This window comes from Sminthopsis crassicaudata, chromosome 6, assembly GCF_048593235.1.
Source record: "Sminthopsis crassicaudata isolate SCR6 chromosome 6, ASM4859323v1, whole genome shotgun sequence".
NCBI lineage: Eukaryota > Metazoa > Chordata > Mammalia > Dasyuromorphia > Dasyuridae > Sminthopsis > Sminthopsis crassicaudata.
This window is the reverse complement of record NC_133622.1, coordinates 11,274,407-11,287,138: the sequence shown is the minus strand read 5'-3', so window position 1 is coordinate 11,287,138 and position 12,732 is coordinate 11,274,407.

Here is a 12,732-nt window from a genome sequence, read left to right as displayed (position 1 = left end):
CTCTGTCTGGATTTCTTTCTATGGCTGTCTCTCTGTCTCTTTCTCTAATTTTTTGTCTGTCTCTGTTTTCTCCATCTCTTTCTTTGTCTGTCTGTCTCTGTGCTTCTGTCAGTCCATCTGTCTCTCTCCCTGCCACCATCTCTTTCTAGTCTCATAAGGTCACAACATCCTTAACTACTCACTCCACAAAACTAACCAGTTGCCAAATATTGCTGGGTATCACTTCCACCAATACTTTCATCTGGTCTCTTCTAATAGCCTCCTCATTGGATTCCCTACCTCGACTCACTCATTTTTCTAAGTAATCCTTTGCACATCTTTCATATAGTTTGGCTCAGCTAAAAAATAAAATCACAGTGGCAATCAGTTGAAACATAGGACTTTCCTCCTCTTTTCTGGAAAGATAATTAACCTTCCTTTAATTGCACATTGATTAGGATAAAGATTTATGAGAAAGAAATATAACATACCTCTGATAAGAATTAGAGATGATGAATGGGAAAGCTATTGACATTATGCAGATATGGACAATTCCAAGAGAGTCCAGAGTTCATTATGATTTAACATCTATTGAATGAAGTTAATTGAGAACTGACGATCTTTTCTTGATTCAAATTTATTTATAATATTCTTCCTAAGTTTAAATCAAGTAACAAGATCCTATTTCCCAGCTTGGCTCAATAGCGGTTTAGAATGGGATTTTTTTTTGGTATCTTCTTGCTTTTGAAAACACTTCTTAGCCTATAAAGTTCCATAAAAGCAGAGTGGATATAATTATGTTTTCCATAATGGGCTGTGAATGCTAAGTGGATACAAAACCACTGTCATGGAGTTGCTCTCTGACTGAAAATAATCTGTAGAATCACAGAATCAGAGATTTCAAGCTTATATAGCTAGTAGCAACTATTCAATTTGATCATATTTCATCCCTTACATCAGAAAACTAAGACCATGAAAAGGAAAGTGGCTTGCTCAGGGTCATCCATCTAATAAGAAGAATAATATTGACTTTTGCAATGTTGGGGGGTGGGAACTAAATAATCTGACCACAACTTTGGATTTTAGTGGCTTTTTTTTTTGTTTTATTTTTACTGCCATATCAAGAGGTTATATTCCTGTGGTACCTTCCATTTCCTCACTCAGAGTGAAAATGCCTGCTCTTACTTAGATTTAGCCTAAATCATTCTCTTTCCTATTGTTATTAATATCAAATTATCTCTTTAGTCTATATTCCCCCAATTTCTAATTAACAAAGGGCTTACTTGCTCCCCTAATTATCAGATTTAAAGGTACAAATATGGATATATATATGTATATATATATATGTAAGTATATATACACATATATGTTTCATATACATATGCATTTTATATATGTATATGCTCCATGTCCCAGACAAACTTTAAACTCTAATTCATCTCTTTTTCCTAATCCTCCCTCTTCCAAACTTCCTCATTTCTATTGACAGCAACACGGTTATTTTTTTATATTATGTTCACAAGTTCAACATTCATTATCTAAGACTTTTTTTCATTCTTCTTCTTCTTTTTTCTCCCCACTCAGTTGCCAGATCTTATTTGTTTGTTTATTTATTCGTTTATTTGCTTGTTTATTTATTTTTGCTGAGGCCACTGAGATTAAGTAACTCACTCAGGGTCACACAGCCAAGAACTGTTAAGTCTGAGGTCAAACTTCAGGACTTTTGCACTAGGCTGATCTTACTTTTGAACCTTCTTAATGTCTGTCCCATTCGACCTTTTCTCTTTAATCATACTTCTACCATCTTTGTTCAGGCCCTCATTACTTTTCACCTATACAATTGCAATAGCATCTTAATTATTCTTTTTGCCTCGTCTCTCTCTGTCCCCATCCTTCCAACACATTTCTATCAAAATATTTTTCTTTAAGCAGAGATCTGAACACATTATGGCTCTCCACAAACAATTTTTTTGGCTCTCTGTTACATCTTGGATAAGATACAAATTCATTTGTTAAGCTTTCTAAGCCTTACACAACTTGGATCCAATCTATCTTTCCAGCCACACTGGGCATTATTCCCCTCTTATAATCAGTGACTAGCCAAACCAGCCTTTTCTCTGTTTCTCACAATAATTATCCACTTCCCATCTATGTGCCTTTTTCCCTAGGTGTCTCTCATGCCCGGAAAGTGCTCTCTACTTATCACTGTCTCGAGGAATGGCTCTTCTTATTTAAGAAGCAACTCACGAACCAACTTCTTCTCTTCTCTTCTCTAAAAAGAGATGGGACTAACTAGGTGAGATACTTTACCACCCCCACAAGCAAATAATTCTACATGCAGAAATTGTTCAGAGGTGTCATCTGTGTATTTTATCCTACAATATACAGTACTTTCTCCAAGAATTGGATCTATTTCAGAATCTTGAAGATTGAATACAGTGTTGTACACAAATTGTAGTTTAAAGGAGGAAGAACTGGAAAGAACCTTGCAAATTATCTAGTTCAAGGATACAAAGCCCCCTACAGTTATATAACTTTGTCCCAGGCATATTTAAGAAGCAGTTTTGATCCCAGACAATCAAAATCCTCCTGCATTGCCCCAGGATTACTTTTTGGAGGATTGCTAATACAACTTGTTAAAAGGTTCCCAAATAATGAGAATTGACTTTTAAAATAAACTCTTGGAGGGATTTCTATCTCTTTTTATATGAAAGCAAGGCATTAGCCTTAGTGAGTATATTCAATATGCAATTAGAGGACATAATTTTTACAGAATAATAAACTCCCTTGGAGTCTTACTTCCCTGATTTATTTGGGCATCTTCCAATGACCAGAGCTTTTTTAAAGTGGTAAAGTACTTATTGGTTTGACCTCTTTTTTTTTCTTTTGCTACCTCAAGTCAATTCTGTATTCTCCCAAGTCTTGATGATTTCATTTTATGGTTTTAGTCATTTTGGGATTACTGAGACTGTACTTTACAGAATAATCCAAAAGGAAAAGCTTCCAGTTCAGAAAATGACTTGGGTTCCTATACTGAACAGCCATACATTTTAAGGTATGAATTGTGGAACAAATTAGGATAAGTTTCATGTGAGTTATATAAGCAGATTTTTAAAAGGCCATTTGCTATTCTCCAATTCCTATATAGACATACATATTAAAAGAGTATATTTGGGGCCCAGAACAGGAGAAAGAAAGATGGGCGCACAGTAAGTATTGAAATCATTATATATATATATATATATATATATATATATATGTGATATATTAACACTACCTTACAATTTTGTCCTTCCCATGTAAGAGCAAGCTAGAAATTACAAAAGAATAATTTGATTAAGCATCAAAACTTGGAAAATATCCTTAAAGGAAAGTTCATCACTGCCTGATATAAACTGGCCAAAGAGTTTCCCTTTGTTTTGATGACTTCAAAATCCACACTATAGCTCCATCTCACAGATAGTACAACTAGCAGGATAACGTCAATGCACTGGTTTACTAATTCCTTTCATAAAATCTCTTTTAAAATAGAGTCTGTTCTCATATCCCCAAAATTCAGTCTAACTTTGTTTTGTTATGGTGATAACTCATCTTGAAGATCAGATGGTATCTATTCCTTACCCTGGAAATCTTGTCTAGATTGTAATCCTTTCACCTATACCAAAAGGTTTGGTTGATTTGGTAAGAATGGGTGTTTCAATCCCATCTCTGTCACTTGTCACTTTTATGTACCCAGACATCTCAACCCTCCTGGATCTCAATTTCCTCATCTCTAGACTAATGGCAGGGGCTTCTGAGTTATCTTCCATCATAAATTATGATCCAATATTAGTTGTAGTAAATTACAAAGTTATATAGACTAATGGTTCCTTTCTCCACGGATAATCTTCCTGTACAAGAATGCTGGGAAGGCTCCTCAGACACATGCCTTTGGACATGGAGAGACATCAAGCAGAGACTCTTCTATACAGAATTTTCCTTGACCTTAGGTGTTTCTCTCTGAAGGTTGAAGTCCAAGTATCCAGTCTTGGCAGATTTTGGCTGACTGGCTTTTATATCAATTAATTAATCAACCAAAATGCAATTAATTAATTAGTTTATGTGCCATTTAAATTTAATTTAAATGTAATTTATTAACTTCTTTGGGGTCATTGGTCCATAGAAGTCAAGTGGACCTTTTTACTAGGAACACTCAATGTGGAATGAGTTTCATTATGAAACATTTACTTGGGTTATTCCTAGGAAATGCAGCTATTTGGATATCTCGGCAGTTCTACATAATACTAATCCATTTGCTAATAAAGAACAACAGTCCTCCTCTAGGTGCCTAATTAGAGTCTTGTTGCATCTCAGCCACCATCTATCAGAAACTTACTGGCCCTGAAGGTCACTAGAGGAAGGGAACGCTTTCAGAATTGGCAAGCAGATGTCCTTTGGTTGAGTGTGGCCTAACTTCATTTTCCTGAGTCTAAAACAAGAGCTTTGGAAGATCTCAAATTCCAGAACAAAGCTTAAAATGAAAGTTATTTTCAAGATAAACTGAAAATCAAAGAAGGAAAGTGATAACTATTAACCAAAATTTGGATTTTTTTATAAAATTACTTAAAATGATTTTTGGTCATCTAGCAGTGCCATCATGATCAGAAAATATTTCCTGAATATCTATAATGGATATGAACATATCCCAAGCCTAGCATTTGAAGGGCCATCCTCATAAGAACTGAAGGATGATATAGCAATTTTTATTTTCTAATAAATGGGAAAATATTTTATGAAAGCCAAAGACATGAAAATCCAGACTTACAGAAATATAAAATGAAGTAGACTTAAAGGATTATAAGTTTGATTACACATAATCTGTTCATTTTGCAAATGAGTAAAGTGGAATCCAGAGAAGTTAATTACCTTACTTAAGGTCACATAGCTCATTAGAGACATGGATCCCCCCAATTCAAAGATATTTCAATAACACTCTACTATGGGACCAGCAAAAAGCACTAAGTCAAAGAGGATAGAAATTGGCCTCTGAGTCAGAAAAGGCTTCCTCATATTGGCTGTGTGACCATGAACCAAACATTTAACCTTTCTGTGCCCCTAGGTACATTTTAGTCTGAGACTAAATTACAGAGCAGGGGCATTCAGAGGATGACTTTCCTCCCAGTCATTTCTTTCCTGAGGGTTCCCTTAAATCACTGAGATTTCAAGTCCCTTACAAACAGCATCGCCACCAAGAACAATAACTATCATGAACAGGTAAATGCAGGGATGGTTAACAGGGAGATTTAATGCACAGGAGCTTCCCATGAAACCTCACCAAGAAGCATTCAAAATAGGACTTTAGAGAACTCTGATTTGAATAAACATTTACCAAGATACATCTATCGCAGGAAGCAAATGCATCTGTGTTTCCATACAATTAGAAATAAGTTTGAGTTGAATGTAAACTCCCTGAATGGAGTCAAATTTTATTTTAGTTTGTATTCCCAGAACCCAGGACACTGTCTAGAACTCTGTAAATGTTTAATAAATACTTATTGAAGTTAAGAAACAAAAAAAATGTAAGTTTTCATTATGTGCAAAGTATCATGCTAAAATTGCTTTTTAAATCCACTAATCTCATTGGTCAATTTTGCAATTTCTAGAAGAGTGTCTGACAAACTAGAATAGAATCTCCTAGCAATAATAACTATAACACTAAGAGAGTGTCTTTGATGCTTAAGGGACAAAAAATCAGCAATTTTCTTATTCATCAATTCACAATCATATTTCTTAAAAACAAGTGATTTCATGTGCTGAAAAGTAAAATCCTAGCAGGAACGATGATAAGAGCAGTAAAAAAGCAGAAGCACCTTGTGTAACCAATGTCGTTTTCTCCTTTCTCATCCTTGGTCTCTATTTTTTACTTTTATCCTTTCTTTGATAGTTTTATTTTGATGGTCTTTTTCTTCTTTTTGGTACTTTGTTCTCATTGTGTATGTCAGAGACAGAGACACAGATAGGGACACAGAGACAGAGAAATTGAGGGGGGGAAGAGAAGGAAAGAGAGAGACAGAGAGACAAAGACAGATAGAATGAGAGACAGAGGGAATGAGTCAGAGAAACAGAAAGATAAAGAGATAGGCACACAGAGAAAGACACAGATAGGGACACAGAGAGATAGAGAAATTGAGGGGGGAAAGAGAGGGAAAGAGATAGACAGAGACACACAGAGAAAGACAGAGAGAGACAGAGACAGAGAGACACACACACATATAGAGCCAGAGACATTCAGAGAGAGAGAAAGAGAAAGAAACAGAGACACAGAAAGAGACAGAGGCAGGAGAAGATTTTAGTTATCTTTTTGGTGACCATGTTTTATGTCCCCCAACCAAACTCCAGACTCCTTAAAATGAAGGGCTGGGTTCTGATGCATCAAAGAAAGCCCTTTGTATTTTGATGAAGAATGAAGTAAAGAAGAACTTAACAAATATGTAACAGCTAAATGACTGGACTTGGGGTTATAATGCTCTCTCACATAGGTGATTTGTGAAAAACAACATGATCTAGTGGCATAAAATGATATTGAAAAGAGAATCAGAAATTCCAGGAGCTCAGATTTATCACTTATCATGTAGACATGGCAAAAACATTCACTTCCATCAGCTTCAGTTCCTCCTATGCAAACATATATACTGATGACATGCTGTGGAATAGGTAATGATAATTATATATTATATACTATATACTTATATTTTATATGTATTACATATATATATGTATATAATAGTATATAATACATATACTAAGTATATATTATATACTATATAGTTTTATATATGTATTATCTGTATATATATATATATTATATGCTACATAGTATATAATATATACTATAATATATATAATTATATATGTTACATAATATATTATATTATATATATTATAATACATATATATAAAACATGTGTATATAATATATATACATACATAAACTCTATATGCTTATATATGTAGTATATATGGAACATAATCCTTGTATTGATTTCCTAGGTATTTTCTGAGTATCAAATGAGGTAATGTATATAAAATACTTTGGGAGGATCCCCTCGCTGTCTTTAATTACTAAAAGGAGTGCCATGGATAGATTTTGGTTCCAGACAACAGAACTATGAATTTTGGGTGAAAGTTGCAAGGGGGAAAATTTAGGCTAAAAGATAAAAATATAGTGGAACAAATGCCTCCATTCTAAAAGGGAACAGGATTGCTAGAAGGAAATCCACATACCCACCCTCCTCATTTAAGGGCCCCCAGCAATGGCAATGTGAACAAAGGCTAGATTACTATTTGCCATTTGGAATTCCTTTAAAAAAAGTATCAATTAGATAATAGGCATTTTTATCATTAGTAATTGTGAATTAGAATATACCTGGTCACCAAGTTCCCTTCCTACTCTGAAATTCTGTCATTCTGTGTTTATAGCCATATAAATCGTAATACTTATCATTCAAAAGCATTCATCAAGTATCTTAACATTTGCAAGGCACTACTGTTGATTAAAATTACCATTCTGATGGTGATTTGACATTTGGAAATTGGTTACAGGTTATTTTATTTGATTATCACATCAACCTTGGAAGCTAAAACTATCAATATCACTATAATATTTTACAGAGGAGGAAATGAATTTACAGGTTAAGTAACTTGTCTAGGGCACACACTAAGTGCAAGACACAATTTGAACCCAAATCATCTTAATTCCAAGTCTAGAATTCTATTCTATTCTATTCTATTCTATTCTATTCTATTCTATTCTATTCTATTCTATTCTATTCTATTCTATTCTATTCTATTCTATTCACATTAAACTAACTCAAATAACTGTCCCCAGAGTCATTACCTATGCACGCCTTTGCTGATAATTACATGAGGAGATCATTGTTTGGACAAGTCATGGAAATGTTATAAACGATCAGTAGAGTTGTTGAAGACTTGTTAGCATTATTCATCAGGGAAATCATGTGGAAAATCAATTTCCCCCTTAGTAAAGCAGAGAGCTATTACTGGATATTTTTAAAAGGGTTTTTATTTTCAAAATACATGCAAAGATAGTTTTCAACATTCACCTTGCAAAACTTTGTGTTCTAAATTTTCCTCCCTGCCTTCCTTCTACCTCTTTCCCTAGAAGCAAGTAATCTAATCCACGTGAAACTTGTACAATTCTTCTATACATATTTCACCATTCATCATGCTGTACAAGAAAAATCAGATCAAAAAGGAAAAAATGAGAAAGAAAACAAAAGCAAACAACAATAAAAAGATGAAAATACGATCTTGATATTAGAATTGACTTGCATCAGCTCATTGTTGAAAAGAGCCACATCCACCAGACTAGATCTTCTTGTTTCTGTGTATAATGTTCTCTTGGTTCTATTCACTTCACTTAGCATAAGTTCATGTGATTTTCTCAGGTTTTTCTGAAATCATCCTGTTGGTCCTTTCTTATAGAAAAATAATATTCCATAATATTCATATACCACAATTTATTCACCCATTCTCCAACTGATGGGCATCCACCCAGTTTCCAGTTTCTGGCCACTACAAAGAGAGCTGCCACAAAAATTTCTGCACAAGGGGGTCCCTTTGCCTCCTTTAAGATCTCTTAGGGATATAAACCCAGTAGGAACACTTCTGGGTCAAAGGGTATGCAAAGTGTCATAGCTATTTGGGCAAAGATCCAGTTGGTGCTATTGAATCTTGCTGTTAGACTGTATTCTCTCTTATTCATAGTGCAAAAATATATAATGAGATATTACAATTTAAACCATTCTAGGATGCTTTTAGATGAGGAATAAAACATGTTTTAATGAAAAAAATAATTCAAATATCCTGAAGAGGATTCATACATTTTCACTGAAAAGGGAAGAGTCAGGCACACTAAGATAAATCTTATCAATGCACTTCTTTGAGTCTTGGTTCCTGTGCTATAGTCCTATTTGACTAGATCAAGGTAGGATCTCGGACAAAAAAGACATTTAAGTTTGCTTATCTAAGGGGGTGACATGATGCATATGGTATTTTGGGAAGATTACTTTGTTATTTGGTTGGAAAAGTGATTAGGAGAATGAGAGATGATTCACAGAGACCCCTTAAGGGACTATCTTAGTCCCCAAAGGGTCTAGGGAGGGAGTAGAACAGCAACATGAAATATTTTGAAAGTAATTTGGGCAAGCTTTTTAAACATTATAAAGTGGTAATGAAGAAAGAATAGGGAATCAGACATTGTGCTGATGATTAGACTTTGGAAAACTGGAGGAATGATACTACAAGCAATAAAAAATAAGATGCTATGAAATGGAATGGGTTAAAGTGTAATAGTAAGGGCAAGCAATTCCTTTGAAAATGACATCAGATGGATGTGGCCCTCTTCAACAGTGAGATCAACCAAATCAGTTCCAATAGTTCAATAATGAAGAAAAGCAGCTATACCCAGCAAAAGAACTATGGGAAATGAGTGTGGACCACAACGTAGCATTTCCACTCTTCCTGTTATTGTTTGCTTACAATTTTGTTTTCCTTCTCAGGTTATTTTTTACCTTCTTTCTAAGTCCAATTTTTCTTGTGCAGCAAGATAACTGTCTAAATATGTATACATATTTTGCATTTAACACATACTTTAACATATTTTAATATTAGTCAAACTGCCATCTAGGGGAGAGGATGGAGGGAAGGAAGGAACAGAACAGTTTGCAAGGGTCAATGTTGAAAAATTACCCATGCATATGCTTTGTAAATAAAAGGCTATAATAAGAAAAAAAAGAAAATTACATCAGAGCTCTCATTAACTGTGAAATTCAGTGAGTCTAAAGTATAATGAGGACCAAGGCTTCCTTTTCTTACCCCCAAATTAAACTCAACAACTACTGTAATCTTGGACTATGTTAATAGGCCTGTAATTTCAAAAAACAACAAATGTGAAAGATCATAGTGTCCCATTGCTCATCAAATAACAGCAGGTGATTTAAAATAACATGTTCAATTCTGGATGCTGCACCTGAAAAATGATAGTGATGAACCGGGCCCTACACAGTTTCACATGGTCTTCTCAAAGAGGAGGTATGGGGACAAAGAGGGGAGAATCTAGAACTCAAAAAAAAATAAAACAAATGTAAAAAACTGAGTAAAATAAAACTATTTTTAAAAAGAATAAAGACCATACCCATCAAATGTATATTAACTACCGTGGAGAGACTACTGTAATATACATAAACATAAGGTAGGCATTGAGCACATTTTCTACACTTTAGAGCCTAAGAGAATCATCATAAAAACTGAAAAGTTTAGTGACATTTCAAGGGTCCCATAGTCAGTCAAAGGAGGAACTTGAGCCCAGTTCTTTTGCCTCTGAGGCCAGTGATCTAGTCATTCTGCTGAATGAGATACAATAATCCATGCTCCCCGAGATCTTATAATCTAGTAAGTGAGATCAGACATGTCATACATGGTAGAAGGTGACCCAAGAAGGACAAATATATGACAAATGATTCAGGAAAGATGAAGATACTCACAAATGAGTAATAAATGGTGAATATCTCTAGAAGTCATAGGTGTGTTACTTAGAAAGGAGGAAATGTGTTTGAATTTACTTATAACCTTTAGAAATATCTTAAAGTCTTCCATGTGGAAAAGAAGTCCAATTTTTTTTGTGTCACTCCGGAGAACAGAATTGGGAGAAGCAATCTAGGAAGGTCAAAAGAGGGATATTTGGCTTTAATATTTTAAAATGCTTTTTATGTAATTAAGGCTGCCACACAATAGAATGAGATACTTTACAAGGTAATTGCATCCCTATCACTGAAAACATTCAAGCATAATCTAATAGGAATATTGATTGGGAGATCTTTAAGTTGAGTAGAAAATTTGTCTAGGGAACCTTATGGTCCTTTTCAACTCTAAAATATTTTAACTGAGCATTAAGCATCTAGATCAGTACAAAATACTAAATGAAAAATATATCTCCTGCTTATCAAACATATTTACAGTCAATTTTAATGAAGCATTTAGGTATAACATCCCTTATGAACATATTCTTAATTATAAATTATTCAAAGAAAAGTTAAAATTATCTATTTTTTATTACAACAGTTTTACATCTTCCTCTGGGCCAGATACTCAGTGCATACATTAAACCTTGCACAGACCATGGAAACAGTTAAAACAAAGAGCTGAATATTTTCATGTAATATAGTATTACAAGTGAATTCAGCATTAGAAGGTCTCCAGTTTATCTTTCCCCTGTGAAGTAAGACAGGTTTGATTGCTGTTATCAAAATTGAACATTTTTATTGCAGAACAGAATGACATCGCCAGAAACATGTTTTTAAATTGAAGGGAATTCAAAGAAAAGCAACCTGAAGATTACATATCTACAGGGCTTGATTTACAAAGAAAGAAAATGTCTTAAAAAATCTACTTCATTCAATTACTCAATGAGGAAAAAGATATGAAAGTCACCATTTGAAATATGTAAATAACGAGGAGGACTAAGAATTCTGCACCAGTGGTCCAAAGAAAATGGCTACGTCCTATGAATGAAACTCAAAGTAGAAAAATATTCTCTGTATAATGAAAACATTTCTTGCCAGCCAATTCACTGTGCAAATAGAATAATCTCTCAAGGGAAGCAATAGAAATTCATTTACTCAAGCCAATTAAAATTGGATTGGATGGAGCAGCAAATATGGTTGAGAATCATCCTAAAAGAGCCAGGAAATGGCCATGAAGACCCAGTAGAGCATGTCACCTCTCAGATACCAAAGGTTCTGCTTAAAGCATCCAAATGATACACAATTCAAAAACTTTTAAAGAAAGTAAAAGAGTATAAAGAAAGAAAGCATTTTATAGTGGAAAACTTGTTAAACGATGGGTTGTAAGTCTATACAGAGTCATGTAACAATATGAAAGTTGGGAAAGTAAGGTTTATTATCAGTAAATGTTTGATTTGTATATCTATTTTACATACCTATATACCTGGGTCACGTGAAGCTGTCTCTAGTGTGGCCCCAGCCCCATACCGGTAAAGTAGGTACCATAGAGCCCTCTGAATCAACACCAGGACAGGAGGTTTCTAGAGATCTCAGCTCAGAGACACTGAATTCAACAGTAGAAAAGATTTGTGTGTGGGAACCAGCACAAAATCCCAGTGCACAGCCCAACCTTGGGGACCCCAACTTCAGCAAAGCTGAGCCTCTGAACTAGTGGCAGTATTGTGGCTTCCAGACCTCTCAGCCCAGAGACTTGGGGCTGTTCTCTGGGAGAGAGGAGGATTTGGAAGGTCAGCAGAGAAGGTGGAACAAGAGTGACAGCCTAGCACGCTATCTCAGTGCAGGTTGTTGTACCCCAGCCTTGGCACCAACCCCAGTGCTGGCTAAGCAGTATTCTGTCACTTTAACACACTAGATCTTACAGCCATAGTGGGGTGTGGACAATCCTACCTGTTCCATGGCAGAAAAAAGAGCTACAGATCAGTTTCCTAGTAGTTTCTGAAAGCACCTGCATAAAACCCCTGAAACTTGGAACAATGCGCATTCCACCCTGGAAACAGAGTCCTTTAACAAAGAACTAAAAACTGAATAATGGGCTAGGAAAATGAGCAGACATCAGAAAAGGCTTCTGATCCCTATAAAGTTACTATGGTGACAAGGAAGATGAAAACACACATTCAGGAGAAGATGAAGTCAAAGCTCCTACATCCAAAGCCTCAAAGGAAAATAAGGA